Below are 12,497 nucleotides of genomic sequence, written 5' to 3'. Positions count from 1 at the left end.
ACAGAATTGTCTTAATCTGAGAATTTCTGTGCAATATAACATCTGGAAACTATCATATTTCATAGCAGTGGTACCTACCAGACTTAGCGAGGGAAGCTCAGGACACCAAAATTTATTTTTTGATGGTAGCCCCGCTGGAAAGCAGTGGATATTCATGTAGCCAATCTTTTTTTAAAATGTGGCTTTAGAAGCAGTTGCTATGATGTACCTGGGCATCCCATAAAAGAGTCAAATTGGATTTAGCAAACTAGATAGAGGCTAAAAACCAAGAACTGCAGTAAAATTGGGGATTTAACAAGAGGTACTAAGTGGAATATGAAATATTACCTCCATATGTTGGAGAAAACCACATGTCAAACAGAGGGAATGGTAGGATATCAAAGCGGTAACTTAAAATTTGTTGGGTTTGGCAAAGTAACTCGAAATCAGTACAATAAACAGAGATACCATCACTGCTATCGATATTTGTCAGTCCTTTTGACCTAAAATTTTTTTTGTCAAAGGATGTTGGTACCTGGCATTAGATAATTCATTTTTATAGAAATTAAACTGAAGTACTGGATTTTTGAAGTTATAACTATTATATGAGAGGATGTATGTGGGGTACTAAGTAAAAACAAATACATTATTAAATAAAGCAATGAGCTGCTAATGAAATTAAAGTACGTGTGTATTACCTGGCGATATTACTCTGTATAAAAAAATCACACATTATTTATGAAATAACATGATTCATTGCAAAACAAGTAGCTGTTTAGTTTTATTCAGCTCTTTCAAGTGCACTTTGTCTTCCACAATGTTTTGTTTTCTTCAAATATTGAACTGCCACAACAACAAACACGTTATCTGGAGTCATGGGTCTAATTATTTGCTATGCCATTATTTTATTTTATATTGAAACAAACATAATTCACTTTTATGGGAGACTTTACAACTGGCAGAACTTAAAGAAAATGCCACCACAATATCTCAGCATTTATCTGAACAGCAAATGACTTCCTGTAATTACCATTTGGGTTTAGAGTGAAATCCTACATCTGAGCCAGATGACATCCAGTGGTGCTGGAACAACTTTTGTAGTGGGAGTGCTGAAGGCAGAAACCATGTTTTTGGGTGGTTGTTACTACTTCAAGCCAGGGGGTGCGGCAGCACCCCCCGCACCCCTAGTTCTAGCATCTATGATGACATCTGCCCTACAAGTTGCAATTACTGTGCTCATATATAGCTAAAATCAACAGCTAGTTGGAAGATTGCATTCTGAGAGAGAACCTGCATTCTGGTTTGAGGAATGGTGGTCAACAATAGCGCATCTTTAAATATAAATAATGAACTCCCAGCAATCAGTTCAGTATAGATTATTCTGTAGCAAATAGCAGCTACAGTAGAAAACGGGGAAGATGCTGCTTCAGTGGTAAAAGTTTCTGCTGTCTTCTAGCATTGTCAGATTTTTTTTTTGCGGGGGGGGGGGAGAGGGAGGGTAGGTGAGGAGGCAAATTTTAGATCTATCCGTGCGGATCAAGACCATCTGTACTATAACAGATTGTTCTTTGAGCGGTGAGAGTTGGAAAGCATCAGGAAGCTTTGGCAATGCATGGCAATTCTGCCATTTACTTCTACTAGAGCAGGACTTGATCACACACTACTGGTCATGAATGGCTCAGTTACAAAAGGCCAGATCATGTAGGCCTTAATCGTGCTGGTGAGCATTTATTCACAGGAGTGCAACTACTCCTGTTTAGTACTCACTGCTGCAACTGAGGGATCCAGCTCATTGTAACTGAGTAAATGCTGACAAGAGCATAAAATGCCTTCCTAAGACCCAAGAAAATAGCAGCCATACCAAAATACTGGATCTGCTTGTTAAATAATGAAGTAGGGAAACGCACCGAATGGTAATTTATAATACGGAGCAGTTGCATCCCAAAATGTATACATATCCATTGTCCTGCAACAGAGGCAGAGCATTTGTGTGTGTGTGTGTGTGTTTAAATCAGAGATCAAGAAATTGGAAGGGAACCCCCCCCGCATTTGGTTAGAGAAAAGAAAGAGGCTATGAAAGAGGTCCAGTGAAATGGTGGGTTAGCTCAGTAGCATTTCATTTGAAAACATGGGTTCATGCATTTGGAAGTCTCTTCTCCACCTTGTCTGGATCACCAAATCCCCACATAATTTTTTTCAGGCTTATCAGTATTATTCTGAAGATGATGTCCATCTATATTCAGAGGCATAGGCAGGGAGGGATGTGACTAGAAGCTTGGACTAGCACCTGCCTGTGCTGTAACAGGTTCTAGCAACTGTTTCCAACTCCTTACTTTCATATGCATAAAAATTTGCTACATTTCCCATGCTTTGTGGCCAAAGGTTTTAGGCAACTTTTACATGAAGTAGATGAACTACTACCGTCAACAAACCCAGTTGTTTTTCTGACTCCCTTCTCTATCTAGATCTGGACAGAAGCCAGTGAAAAATGTAGTATTCTCTGCTCTGACTCCCTCTGCACTGACATCCCCCATGGATGGGTCAGCAAACTCTCAGGGGGGGGGGGGAATTATCTGAGCTATGGTCCACCCACTGGAATAAGGGGATCTCTTTTGGCACTCATCAGGAGAAGGCCGAGAAAGTGGGAGAGGATTCATTTGAGGTTGAGAGTTCTAAGAAGTTTACACTTCATCTCTCACCTTAGAGAGTTTTAAATTAAAATTAAAACTGACAAGCCCTTAATGAAGACTAATTGCACTGAATATTTTGTGTATTAAAGTATCCGATCGATTTTACCTACAAATATGGGACAAGATTTTTTTTTTAAATCTGATTGCCCAATCAAGACACATTTTTAAAGAAGACTGATTTCCTGAGGGTGGATGATCAGTGCAGGTCAGGGTTAAAGAACTTCCCACCATCACCACCTCTTCTGTTCTTTCTGCTTTTTATATCAATTAATGGTCTTGTCCTGTTCCAGACACTATAACTGTGTGACAGAGGCCCATTGGGAGTTCATTATTCTGTCAGCAACTCCTGCCAGTGCCTGACAAACTACACCTAACATATTGCTGTCATGGTATTTGTCTGTAAAGAAGGTGGTGTAAGATATCAAATGAAAGCCTATGGCATACCGGTCATAAGCATTGAGCGATGTATGCATGAGTGTTGTTCAAAAAGTTGTATGTATTTACTAAAATATGTTTACATAGTTTAATCAGGCAGGGTTGATTAACAAGTTTTTCCTAGATAAAGGAGTGTTTATTTACTTGTCTACCTAGATCTCTGATGTAAATTAGGCAGGAAACAAGTCAACAGGAGGATGAGAAAGCAGCATGATGTAAGCATACTGGAACACTGGATGTAGCAGGGAAGGAGGATCTTATGTGGAGATGCACTTCAAAAGGATACATTTCAAAAGTTTGCTGGAGTGGAAAAAGAACCCCTTCATTATCCCACTGAGGGAGCAAAAGGGACAGTGCTTTTTGCATCCATGAAAGTTGGATCCTGGCTAGAGCTGGCAATGACGAGAGGTTGCTTTAGGCGAGAAACTTATCTTAGATATAGGTCTTAGCCTGTTAAAAGTTGTGATTAGTGTCTTAAAAACATGTTGTCCATTTGTTTCATTTGTAACTTATTGTTTCCATTATTCTTACTCAATACACATTTGAATCTGTGAATCACCGTTCACTGTTGTTAAATGTATTCTCCGTTTACTATGATGCCATCTCAGTGCTGTGATATTAAGGAAAGGGTGTCTTCTCAGTTGAGTCAAGTAAGCTGGTCTGTACACTGTCTCTTTGAAGGCAGCAGACTTGGTAATTACTGTGAGTGTCCAGTGACGGGCTGAACACTTCAGTATTCCTGAGGGAATTTGGTGCCAAAAAATTAAATTCTGTACATAATATTTTAAAATTCTGCACAATTCTGCATATTTTATTTGTCAAAATAATACAATATAATCACACCAGTTTAAATTATTTTCAGTAATTTATTTCAAAATACTTGTCAGCAAGTATGTCTGTAACAATACAGACAACAAAAAAGATTCAGGAAATGTTTTTTGACAAATAAATGCCTTACTAGGCATATTAGCACATCTATATGGCTCCACACTGAGCAAAATGGATTGAGTCTCGCATGCATGCTCAGCCCTGTCTCCCACCTGATCCAGGTGTGGGGCAAGCAGGCTTACCCTAGCCACCTCCAGAAGTGGAGGGGTTTGGTGTGGGGTGAGAGGATTCTGGGTGGCGCAATCTGGGTGTGGGGAGGATCTGTATGCATAGGCTTGTTGGGGTGTTCTGAGTGCAGGGGGAATGGAATGCTGTGGGGATCAAGGTGAAGATGGTTGGGGCTCAGCAGGGAGGTCTGGGTGCAGGGGCTTGGTGTGGTTTGGGGTCTGGGTGCAGCTAGTTGGGGCCCAGTGGGGTGAGGGTGCAGGTGCAAGGGGCTTGATGGGGTGGTCCAGGTGCAGGGAATGGTGGGGTTGGGATTGGTGGGTTGGGGGTTCAAGTGCAAGGGGCTCAGTAGAGGGTGGTCTGGGCGTGGGAGTAGGCGTCCAGATGCAGTGCGGGATGTGTGTGTGTGTGTGTGGGGGGGAGGTCTGGATGTATGGGGGTTGGGCAGACAGGTGGGCAGCTCTCCAAACAGTGACCTCTCCCCTGCGTCTGGTGAGAAATGGGGGCAGGAAGCAGGGAGGGGGGAGATGTGGCGCTTCCTGCATCTGGTGGAGGTTCCCAGGAGTGGATCTGACCTGGACCCGGCCCTGGGCGTCACTTGTGTAGAGGAAGATGAAGTCCCATCCCCGGCCCCCCCCGACCCAACTGGACTATCCGCTGGAGCCCAGCGCATGGTAGGAGCCACTGGTCAGGGCATCCCCAGTCACATCCCTCCCTACTCCAGGTGCACCACAATAATGAGTGAGGACAAAGAGAGCCCATCCCTGCCCCCAAGGCAGTGATTTATGTCTTCCCCGGCAGCTCCCAATGCCCAAAACAGACAGACAGACACACACACACACACATCCCAAATGCTGCCCTGGAAGAGTGTGTTTAATCCATTTTTCTGTGGGGGAAAAGAGTAAAATCTGCATGGGACATTAATTCTGCTCTTGTGTTGTAATGCAGAACCCCCAGAAGTACTCCAAGGGGCCACTCTTGGAAAGTTCAGGAACTGGGGTACACTGTTAACCTGAAAGGCAAAGTAAGGGCTGGCATAGTCCTTAGACATTTGTCTGGGGTGGCTAACAGACAGGGGGCAGGTCGCTCCCACACACTTTGGCACCAACAAGTCTCTGTCTTGCTGAGGTAGGGTGGTAACATGGTGACAACAGTTCTGGATGCCCTGAGAAAGCATTACAATCTGGCAGTAGTTTTGCCGGTGGTGGATAATATTGGAGGTCTTTTCTGCTTATTGCATTTATCAGGAAGTTTGTGACTGTAGATCTAATTTAAAGGGTATTGGACTTTTCTAATCCCTAAAATGTAATTGGGCCCCAAAGGCCAGATCCTCTGTCTGTACAGGCTGCTTGGAGCCACTCTTCTACTCATTGATTCTTAGCCTGATTGAGGGCCAAACCAACCCACAACGTTACCTGGAGCAGCCTAAAGGCTACTCTAATTCATGCTGGCTAGAGAGTTCCCCAGAGACCACTCTGCTGGCCATGGATCTCTCCTGCCCCCCTCCATGTCCAGTAGCAAATCCTATGCCTGGGGGCCAGGGGATCAGGTAGTATAGAGTTATGCCACCTGGAGTTTTCTCCTACTGGTATGTCAGGGGAACCCCCAGCTATTGTATTAGGATAACTTTCTGCTTCTTTATGCTACTGGAGTGGTGCAAAGAGAATTGACCCTGAGAGGTTTGGTTCATTTCAGCTGCACAAGGACCCTGTGATGTTTTGGGGATCACCCAGACCATAAGGGGTCCTGTCACTACCTGCCTTATAACTTTGGGTGCCTTACTGCTACACTGCTGTGACTCAGAGCCTTGACACCAGTAGCCATCCTACAAGCATTAAAGTCTGACCCTGGCTTCCACCAGCCTAGTTATTCCCTTCCGGTCCTGAATCTCCCCAAATCCATCTCCCCTAAGTTCTTAGTTACCAGACGCTTTCCCCCTCTGTTCCATCACCGTCAGAGCAGTGAAACCTGCCACCAGTTATCAGTTCACTTTGGCTCATGTTTCCACACAGTCTGCACACCAGAGACCTGTGTGGGGTAAAAATAAACAGAAAAGGTTTATTTAATAGAAAAATTACAGACTCAAAGATGAAATAGCAAGGGAAGCAAACCTCTACAAGTTGCATAGAAAATAAATGCAAAGACACAATCTCATGACACCATTAGATAAATGCCTCTTTCTAATTACCTATTGCCTTTCAACAATTTGCCAGCATGCCCCATGTCATACAGAGAATCCAGAATTTCATGGACAGCACCCTGCCTAGATGTTGACCCTCAGTTTCTGGATAAAAATCCTCAGACATAAGCCTGCTTTTAAAAGTTTTTCATCCTTTTTTTCCTCTTTCCCCTGGCATAACGACTCATGGCTATTCAAAGTGAGGGAAGTTTTCCAGGACTGGGATTTTCTGTTGAGTTTCAATGTCTTTCCATTAACTTTAATGGTCCACCATGAGCCACTTTTTGTGTAAACATATGGGTTGGGAGGAGTCTTTCCCTGCTGTGAGGTGCATTTGAAATTGTAGAACAGATCACGAGCATAGTATTCTATATAAATAAATAAATAGACTCCTAGCCACACTCTGCATATTTAGCTAATAATGATCATCCAGTCTGGAACATTACAAGCTTTCGTAAGACCTTACTTGACATATATTTATAACACCTTAACATTGTATACAATCAGTTGATCCAGGTGCCTATTTTGGGGGTGCAAACCCCGCCCCCCCCATTCTCTACCTGGAGTGTCTGGACACTGATTGTCCTAGACCCACAAAGCTGGATGCTCATCTGGACTTCTGAGCCAAAGTATGAAACCAAAGGATAAATGAGCATTTAACTTAGAGCTGATGACAAATCGGGTATACCTTCAAAGGGGAGCTCTTCCTTACTTTATCTACTGCAGGGTCATAGACTTTGTGTAAGGTTTAAAATGCTGGGCTGCTGCTGGCTTTTAGCCAATGCTACTGCTGGCGCCTCAGAGACTCATCATTTTATCAGGTTGCCTCTGTTACATGAATGTTTAATTATTTGTGGGATAATTTTAGTAGGCTGAAATGAAAGCACTTTGTGGCATTCCAAATTAATTCATTTGATTTATTTGTTCTCTCTAATAGTACAAAAAGGTTTAGGCTTAATATCTATTTTGAAGGACCTAGTATATGGAGAAATGTTAAGATATCAATAGTTTTTTGTTTCATTTAGCTTATCTGGCTGTAGTGGATATAACCAATACATAACTCCAGTCAGACACAGCTGTGAAGCCAGTATAACTGTATTCTTTACAGTGTTCAATAAGATCTGCTTGGGGAATAACATTTCTGGGGAAACACTGCTCCTGCTCTATTTTCAGTATTTATAGTTTCCAGAGTGGATGCATTATTCTTATGTCTATAACAGTAATGCCTAGAGTAATACACCAGCTGAGATCAGGGTTCCATTCTTCTATGTGATGTATGTAGACCTAGTAAGAGACAGTCCTTGGTCTGATGATCTTACAATCTGAACAGACAAGACAGAGGATGGGAGAAAAAGAAGCATTATCTCCATTTTATAGGGGGAACTGAGGAACAGAGAGAGAAACTGAATTGTCCAGGTTACACACAATCAGGTGTCTGGCAACAGCACAAATTTCCTGCCAATCTCCTGAAGCCCGGGGCAGTGCTTTAATTACATGACTATTTTTCTTCTCAACATAATAGTCTAATGTAGAGCTGGAGGAATAGTTCAAAAACAGGGTATAGTTTTGTCAATTCTTGAGATTTTACTGCAACTCTTGCAATTTGGGAGGTGGGAAGGGGTGTTTGTTTTGTTTGTTTGAAAGTCCTGTCTCCTAGAATCATGCGATTATATGGGAATCGCAGCTTGATTGCTTTCTTTCTTTCTTTTCATGGATATGAATAGAATTGGCTGAATTTTTTTTTTTTTGACAGAACGGTTTGCCATAAGAAAATGCCGTTTAATCACAATTCGAAAGGAATATTTTGTAGGAATGTGTCAATTTTGACAAAAGTTCTGCTAGAAAAATGTTGAAATAATTTTTTTGCTTTGTCTAGATAATGTTGAAATGTTTCATTTTGACTTTTATAGTTAACATTAATATCTAAAATATATATTTAGTACTATTTTGATGTTATTGAACCAAACCATGTAGATGTTTCCAAATCCAAATGTTTCAGATTTTCTATTCCATGCATAACTCAAAATTTTGACTTTTTGGAGCAAAACCAAAATTTGAAATGTTGAAATTTCCTGTGGAAAGTAAATTCCATTTTCTGATCTGCTCTAGTTGTGGAGAAAAGCTGGAGAACATGAAGCTTATAGGCTCAAGAATTATAAGGCAAATAAAAAGAGACTCACATTTATTATTTCTTAATCTTATTTAAAAAAAAGCCAATCTCATTAATTTTTGGTTGCCTGGTTCCTAGTTTTTTTTTAAACACCCAGGGGTTCAAAATGCTGCATTCATTCAAATTTTGAAATGTTTTTCCATTGAGCTACATTTGTTCCTCTATTCACAAATATTTGTGCAAATATTTTTTAACATGCAAGTTGGAAGAATGGGTGTTCTCCACATGAATATTTAATTTGCCTGAGAACAAGACATTAATGCACAAAGGACCATATCTGTTCTTATTCTTAGCTTTTCACTCTTGGTTATATGTTGTTTTCCTGTTCAAATAGTTTATCATGTCAGGAAGCAAAAAATAATATCAGGTGTCTTGGGTGAGCCCAATCACACAGTGAATAGTGAGGAGTTAAAGTGAACACTTTGAATATCCCATACATTTAAAATTGTTTCTCCAAGCTATTCAAATATTTATGAATAATACATAAATTTGCAGACATCTGGATACACTTATAAAAGTTTTGTGAACAGAAGAAATGTCTAAATCCATAAGGTACTTTATTCTCAATTAGTAACTTGACCAGTCCTGGCCCTGACTCTGAAATATTGTATTATAGTTCTATCACTCTTTACCCATAGATCTGGAAGGGCTTTCCAAAGGAGAGGAAAGTGTCATTACCGCCAGTATAAAAATGGGGATACTGAGGTACAGAGAAGTGAATTGACTTGTCAAAGTTCTCACACAACATCAGTGCCAGAGCTCAGCATAGAACCCAGGCTGCCTGATTCCCCAAGGCATGCCCTTTTCATTAGATGATGCAGCCTGTCTTGAAAGTGAAGGTTGTTTTCTGTTCTTGAGGGTTTTATCACTGTTAAAGCACTGAGGACAGCAATTGATGGGGCTTTCTTCATTCAGTACCTTTAGAAAGGTTTATCCATCTTATTAATAGAGATAGGTCCATGTGTATTAGTCCAAAATGAACAGGTACTACTCACTCTCTCATACTTTAAAGCTTGATGGATATGAATTTCTTCCTGAAGTTGGCAGATTTCAGAGTGGTAGTCGTGTTAGTCTGTATCAGCAAAAACAACGAGGAGTCCTTGTGGCACCTTAGAGACTAACAAATTTATTTGGGCATAAGCTTTCGTGGGCTAAAACCCACTTCATCAGATGCATGGAGTGGAAAATACAGAGAGAGTTATAAATATACAGCACGTGAAAAGATGGGAGTTGTCTTACCAAATGGGGGGGTCAGTGCTAATGAGCCAATTCAATTAAGGTGGCAGTGGGCTATTCTCAACAGTTGACAAGAAGGGGTGAATACCAAGGGAGGAAAAATCACTTTTGTAGAGCTAATGAGGCCAATGTAATCAAGGTGGCCCATTTCAAACAGTTGACAAGAAGGTGTGAGTATCAGCAGGGGTCACTACAAAAACTAATTTCCCCCTGCTGATACTCACACCTTCTTGTCAACTGTTTGAAATGGGCCAGTGCCCAAATAAATTTGTTAGTCTCTAAGGTGCCACAAGGACTTCTCCTTGTTTTTCCTGAAGTTGTGATTTCAAAAACACAATGTAAATGGGAATGGAAGGTATAGGTGTCAGTACAGTATGTTTATATCAGCTGTAGGAGAACATGTTTTCATTGGTCTATGGCTACTAGACACTCCGATTATGATAAAATCTCCCTAATTTGGTCCCAGGTTTCTGTTGGCTCTCTGTTCTAGTTGATTTTGGGGTTTGAATGATACCAGATTTTCCTCTCAATCAAAAATCAAGGAAACACTTGCAAAATTATTAGGATAGAGAGAGATTGCCTTTAAAATAGTCAGTAGTTGCCAAGAGTAACAACACCGCATTATCTATGATTAGAGAATGGTAGTATTTTTAGAACAGAACATATCTGAAGTTCTGTAATTCTTAATGGCTTCTTCTGCTTATCCTTTAACTCTGATACTAAAAGCCAAATTTTCCAGAGGCAAGCCCATATTTTGTTAGTAGATGTGCTAGTGCTAAAATGATTGCACCAATATTTTAGAATTTAAATTAGTTTTATTATATGGTGCAAAACCATAAGTTGTTGACCATGTGTCAGCATAAAGCAATGCTAAAATAAAACTAAGCTTCACTGATCTCAAATCGAACAATTTTGGCTAGTGCTCCTTCAGATCAGAGCTGCTATAATAGCGTCTCCTTGTGGTTTTGACGAGACAACACATGAAAGTCATTTGAGAAGGGATTCTGCATGTTGTCACTTCTACATTAGGCCTAATCTTGTCAGGTTGTTGGCAAGGTATTTGACTGGAACTGAGCTGAGGTTTAAAATTCACATTTATGATATGGATGTCTAATGGCTTCCCTGTTCTTCGGATTTAGTTGAGAAGAGCAGGTAGGCCCCACTGAAATCTGGACAGCGTTCATTCCAGTCTTCAGGGGACAACTAGGGCCAAGATCTGATTTCAGGTGGTAAGTTTCAATTGGGATCTGGTTAGGGTTTGGAATTTTACAAAGGCAATTGCCAACTATCAATTAATTGCAAATCTGAGAGCTTACAAACTGTCATTTTGAAAACAGTCCTCCCCCTCCCTTGGAGAGTACTCTGCAGTATTCATACCTGCCAGAAAATGTCAGAATGTTTGTTCCAAGAACAAAAATGTGGGCAGAATATTTATTCTAAGAACAAAAATATGGGCACGTCTGCCTCCCAAAATAAAAAGTACAGTAGATACATGTTGTACCTTCTCCAACTCTCTCAGGCTGGAATTAGTCATTCTTTCTGTGAGAAGGCGGCATCAGCTGTTGCCAGAAGGAACGTTGGCGAATGAGCTGCTACTGGGAGCAGTGTTTGGGCCAGCAGTTGGTTTAGTTAGACTAACAGGCATGGATGCCTATACAGGAAGGTAAAGCCTGAAGTGACCATAAACTGTGAAAGCTGTGGTGTTGTGAAAGCACTGTTTCAAAGGCATCTGGGATTGGGGGAAGAAATTCACAGTATGGAGAAATTGCTGATTTGCCGAACAAATCATCTCTCCGTCAATACCTTCCTTCAATCTTCCCCGCCCCCACACCCTGAGACTCTATGATGAACATTTTCATAATCAAAATAGGGTTTCATTAAATGATCATCTCTTCTAATGGATCCTGTCCAGAAATCATGCAAAGAGTGTACTGAAAAAGGGTAACCTTTGGTCCATTGTGCAATGGTACCACAATTCTTTCAAAGACTGCGAACACCCCAAAAATACCAGAAATGATAGTCTCTTCTAGCAACGCCGGCTAACTTAGTCTGTCAAAAGTCTGAAGAGAGAACTCTGTGTAGCTCGAAAGCTTGTCTCTTTCACCAACAGAAGTTGGTCCAATAAAAGATATTACCTCAGCCACTTTGTCTGTCAAACACAGGCATTTCAAATTACATTAGTCCCAATATACTGAGCAGCTTTCAGTACCTTCTGTTTAAGTAATATGTGATTAAAACAGAACAAGTCACAAAAGCTTTACAGAGGAATATATGTTCTTGTGGTTAAAGTGCTGTACTGGGACTCAGAAGATCGGAATAAATTCTGGCCCTGCCATAGACTACTTATGTAACCTTGGGTGAGTCACTTATCCTTTCTGTGCCTCAGTTTCCTATCTGTAAAATGGGGATTATAATACTTATCTCTTTTATAAACTCTTTGGGGGAGTCATTGTGTGTCTGCACAGTGCCTAGCACGTTGGGGGCCCCTAAATGCTACTGTAATACCAAAAAAAAGTCAAATAAAATCAGCATAATAGAAATACTGAATGGCAAGACTGAAGAGTCATATTGGATTAAAAATCCTAGCGGGCACAGTGACTATCCAACTGTCATGTATACTGCTATAATAGTAACATATAGGAGGCTTGGTCAAAAACTGTTCCATCAGACAGAAATTTGCTGAGAATATTTTTTGTGATATGTTTCTGCTTTTCCTTGAAAATTTTGATTTTTTTTTTATTAAATCAAATAAAGA

Source organism: Chrysemys picta, chromosome 1 (assembly GCF_011386835.1).
Source record: "Chrysemys picta bellii isolate R12L10 chromosome 1, ASM1138683v2, whole genome shotgun sequence".
Taxonomy (NCBI): domain Eukaryota; kingdom Metazoa; phylum Chordata; order Testudines; family Emydidae; genus Chrysemys; species Chrysemys picta.
Note: the sequence above shows the minus strand (reverse complement) of the source record.